We start from the raw sequence: 5,517 nt of genomic DNA, 5'->3' as shown, positions 1-5,517 counted from the left end.
GAAACAGAAAGATAAAAGATATAACTAAATCTGAAAATGCTACAATAGTTACAGTGATCATATTTAGAATTTTCAGGTGACAACTTCTCACAGATGCAGAAAAAGTTTGCTCTTTTTCACAATGAGAGATGTATGAGGCTAGACATGTACAAGTAACTAGGGGAAAACAGGCCCAGCTGAGAACACTGATAGCTGGTGTGAATGGGAGGAGGCAGAGATTCTGCAATGGGGCAGGTAAGAATGAGGAAGAAGCATCTTCACCTTTGGTTGAAAAAACCAACTCAACTGGGCTTTGAGGGAGGACTGGGTGATTTACAACATCCAGTAGATGTGGAAAACTCAAGTATTGTGGTGGGGATGCAGTGAGGGTGTGCCTCAATGTAGTGGTCAGGAGAGAGCAAGAGAAATTTAGGGGTAGCCTGTGTTGTTAGGTCTCTGGGCAGAGACTCTCTCTGGTGGGGTCCAGAGATAAGCTTGCAGTTTGGTGTCTCCTGAGTCCCTCGTGGTGGCAGTGTCTCCTGAGTCCACACTGAAATCCATAAGGGAAATACTTCTGAGCCCTCTGTGTTTCATTAGTCCAAATTTTACCTTAGAATAGGTAAAGCTTCTTATTTATTTTTTTCTTTTCTAAAAAATCAGTATATGTTACCATTCAACACTTTTTTGTCATTCTTGTTTTTTCAGCATTTGCTCAGAACTTTTCACTGTTTTTGTACTCTTTACTAGCTTGGTTCTACATCTTGACAGTGTTGATGATTTTGCTGAAGGTTGAAGAACAAAAGTATTTGGTAGAAAATTCTGTGTTTTGGGGTTTGAATCTGCTAAACCATTATGGGATGGCTAAGTCTAGGTAGCTCTGGATATAGAATATGCCTAGGGAATTGGAATGTTGATTTGGGGTTGGGTCAGGCTGAGGAACAACCTTAGGAATTCTGATCCAAGGATGAGTTGCTAGTGTTGGCTACATGACATTTCAGGAGCATGGGCATCATCATGACCCTGGAGAAAATTCAGGTTGCTTGAGGGCTTTTACTCATGTAATTTCTCTTGCTTGGAACTTACTCCTTTTCATGCAATGCTAATTTAAAACATTAGTATTTTCTCCAATACTAGTTTAAGAATTTTCTTAACAATTCTTATCTAATCAACCAATTCATTCATTTATACATTTATTAAATAATAGAGGCCTGGTGCATGAAATTCATGCATGGGGGGGGGGTGTGTCCCTCAGCCCAGCCTGCACCCTCTCCAATCTGGGACATCCGTATCACAATCCAGGACTGCTGGCTCCCAACTGCTTGCCTGCCTGTCTTCCTGATTGCCCCTAACCGCTTCTGCCTGCCAGCCTGATCACCCCCTAACTACTCCCCTGCCAGCCTGATTGAGGCCTAACTGTTCCCCTGCCAGCCTGATTGCCCATAACTGCCCTCCCCTGCAGGCCTAGTCACCCCTAATTGCCCTCCCCTGAAGGCCTGGTCACCCCTAACTGCCCTCCCCTGCAGGCCTGGTCACCCTAACTACCCTCCCCTGCAGGCCTGGTCCCCCCCAACTGCTCTCCCCTGCAGGCCTGGGTACCCCCCCAACTGCCCTTCCCTGCAGGCCCGATTGCCCCCAACTTCCCTCCTCTGCAGGCCAGGTAACCCCTTACTGCCCTCCCCTGCAGGCTTGATCGCCCCCAACTGCCCTCCCTTGCAGGCCTGGTCCCTCCCAAATGCCCTCCCCTGCTGGCCATCTTGTGGTGGCCATCTTGTGGTGGCCATCTTGTGTCCACATGGGGGCAGCCATCTTGTATGTTGGAGTGACGGTCAATTTGCATATTACTCTTTTATTAGATAAGATATTTCTTCAGCATGAAAATATTTATTGGGTACCAAGTGCCAAGCACTGAGCTAGGTGCTGGAGATTCAAAACCAGTAAGGCCTTCATCTCCATCCCTAAGAAGCTCATTACTTAGAGAATTCTCACATCAACCTACCCAGATTGGGCCAGCACTGTCTCTCCAGTCATTCTTTAATATTCATGTAATTGGTTTGTAATCAATTTGTTGTTTTTATTCCTAGTATATTCTCTGAAGTGGCCTGCTTCCCCTGAGTGACTAGACATTTTTATTAGTAAAAATTATGCTTTCTTCTTTCTCTCTTTCCTAGTATAACTCTTTGTACATCCTGATATTTTGTAGAGAATGGGGCCCAATAACACTTTGCTAATGTTTCTTCCTTCCAGGGTGCGTGAATGTTGTCAATTGATAATTATTTTTTACACATGGTTATTGGTATTGTTAATAGTCATTGGAAGGGTTTGGGGGACAGGCTCAACAGACATGAAAAGGGTCACCCCAACACAGTTTCTTTAAGTCATCTGTAGACTAAACACAGCCTCTATTGTCCATTTACTCACCAGATACCTCAAGACACTCCCTTCTCAAAGTACCACAGTATGTTTGGCATTGGTTTCTAATGACAGTAGCATTAAATGAAGGCTCCATCTATCTGGATATCTTTTCTCTGTGTTGCAACTGTTCAAGAAGTACAGCATTAGGGAATTCCCCTAATGAAGTGCATAAACAGTAACTTTCCTTCAAGCTGTCAGTGAAATGCTGTTATTCAAGTGAATTTCAGTGACCCCCTTACTCTAGAGGGAGCCCAGTGTGGGAACAAATTTTTGTGGAGAATACACTGTTTGCTTTGCCGTGCTGATAATTTCCTCCTGTCTTTGAGGCTGTCAAATAACCAGGAAGCTTATTGTTTCTTAGGACAAAGGTATTTGCAGAGAAACTGATCAAACTATTATTATTAATCATCTCATTACTGAGGCATCACCAATGCTTTTGTGCATTTGAGGCTACCAAATAGATTAAAGTTTTATTCTGAAAATAATGGAGGCATACAGGAACAAAGAAGCTTATGAGCAAGGGTTGGGAGACTAGTTCTTTCTTGGCTGGGCACACTTGTGTTTGGGAGAACTGCTGCCTCATTCCTGCAGGAATGCAGCCCCTTTAGGGTTCTCCTAAAGGTGACTGTGGACTATCATTGTTAATGAGATTTTTTTTCTGATAAGGGCACTGACATGCTCCTTGAAAAAATGGACAAGGAAAATTCCTTATAGCACAGACAGAGGCTGCTAACAGATGAGGTGAGATTTTGCCCTTTGCTTTGCTTTGCTGAGAATCAAGAGGAAGAAGGGGAACTGTGATGGGAGGGAGAGAAGCACTCTCCTCCCTGTATCCATATTCATAGCATTCAATTACTGGATGACAGATGCAGTATACCCATATTTCATTCTCACACATGCTTTTCCTGTCTTGGACTGGCCCTCTAAGTGGCTAGAACATTCAACCAAAGAGGCCAAGGCTAAATCTGTTCCCATAGGGAACAGTGCATTTCATGGCTCACATCCTGCCCCAGGAGGCTCTGCCCAAGTATAGCAAATATGTTACAAATATTGCATGGGACATATACTAAAAAGATGATTTGTAATTTATCTGAAATTCAAATTGGACTGGTTGTCTTGTATTTTTATTTGCTAAATCTGGTAACCCTACTTAGGGCAGAATATGAGAGATGGGCTTCAAAATACTCCTCCTGCCTTATAAGAGCTGGCCATGGATTACCTATCCTTGACCTCAGTCTTCACCACAGATTAACTTTGGAGCAGACATGTAGGTAGACCCTGTTGTTTCCAGAAAGCTTCTGGGAGAGTGCTCCTGTCTTTCTTGGGTTTACTCTTACCACCTCTAATGACCACACCCAGCTGAAAATGGGTGTAAGATTGGTATGAGAAGATATCCTGTGGGGTTTGGAGGTATGTTTTAATGTGGAGGCAACAATAACAGCTTCAATGGTTGGGAAAGTGTGGACCTTAAAGTTGGGGAGAATTGCCCTAACTGGTTTGGCTCAGTGGATAGAGTGTTGGCCTGCGGACTGAAAGGTCCCAGGTTCGATTCTGGTCAAGGGCATGTAACTTGGTTGCAGGCACATCCCCAGTAGGAGATGTATAGGAGGCAGCTGATCTATGTTTCTCTCTCATCGATGTTTCTAACTCTCTCTCCCTCTCCCTTCTTTTCTGTAAAAAAATCAATAAAATATATTAAAAAAGAAAAAGGTTGGGGAGAATGATTTAGGTGGGTCAGGGGGAGGGTGGGGCACATAAAGAGGAATGCAACCCAAATGCACCTGGGGTACACTCAAAAGAGAGACTTGTCCTTCTTCCCACCCCTTTCCTCTCTATCCTCTCACTGTTTCATTCATTCTTATTTTCCTGCTTGTTCCCTTCCCTCAGTATCTGAATAGTTTACCAAGGATTTAAGACTGTTTCTCACATTAGCAGTGTTTATTGTGAGAGCTTGTAGAGCCCATGAGGAGAAAGAATCCTTCAAACCAGGTCTTCCAAATACTCCTGGGGTGGGCGAAGATGAAGTGGGCAGGGACCTTCTTTCTCTGTTTTGAACCCAACAACCTCACATACTGAACCAGGCTTTAGAAAATTAAAAACAAAACAACAACAAAGGAGCACAAATATCTGACATTTGCATAACACTTCAAAGCTTCTGAGCAACTCCCCATATAATATTTTATTTAAATCTAACAATTTAAAATTGTTACAACACTAGAGGGGCTAAAGGACTTGCAAAGGTCACTGAATGATGGAGCTAGTTTTTAATATTCAGGCCAACACCTTTCTCTGCAGGGAGGAAGGCAGAGGACACAGAGATGTGTGAAATGTTAGAGATGTACAAATGGAGCCTAAAGACCATTCCTGTCTGTTTCATGATGAATAAGCACTGAGCCCTTGACCACCTGGCCAGCTCACAGGAGGGTCTGGGACAATGGAGCTCAGACAGGATCCTCTGGAGAGAGTAACTGCTGGGTCTGGGGCAGCCTCCTCTTGGGGTTCTTTCTCCTTCATGGAGCCACAGTGGTGAGTGCTTCATGTGCAGAGCCCCAACTGAGTTTCCAGGGAGCAGAACATTGCTGGTTCCTCCCTCAGTGTGGGTTTTTGAGAGAACTTGGTCTAGAAGCAGACACTGCAAAGGAGAGGTCAGAGGACCCGGGCAGTAGCAGCTGAAGAAGGAATCACAACACGCTGGGGAGAGTCACAGTTTCTCACTGAGTTCCCTGCCTATCTCTGGAGAACAGCATTCAGTGAAATGGGCCCCTAAAGTGGCTTCTGGCAGAGGACTGAGGGTTGCCTTTCCTTCCTGGGACCTTCCAGCTTTGTCTTATCCACAAAGACTACTTTGATACGGCATCTTTCAAGGAAGTAGCATGGTGGAAATGAGATATTAGGCTTGAAAAAGCACATTTGAATTAATATTTGGAAGGAGATACCCAGATCAAGGGGCAGCTGACAGAGCTGGGCTCAGAGACAAGGTGTGGAGGTGACTCAGGTTCCTGGGTGTCCTGACCCTCCCAGAGCTGTCATGTGCTCCCTGGTGGCTTCCTCTTTCCCCACAAGCTGGCCCTGGGGAAATCCCCACTGGGCACTATAAGAAGGCCCTGGACTCTGTGCAGAAGCCAG

This window comes from Plecotus auritus (assembly GCF_963455305.1).
Source record: "Plecotus auritus genome assembly, chromosome: 3".
NCBI lineage: Eukaryota > Metazoa > Chordata > Mammalia > Chiroptera > Vespertilionidae > Plecotus > Plecotus auritus.
Note: the sequence above shows the minus strand (reverse complement) of the source record.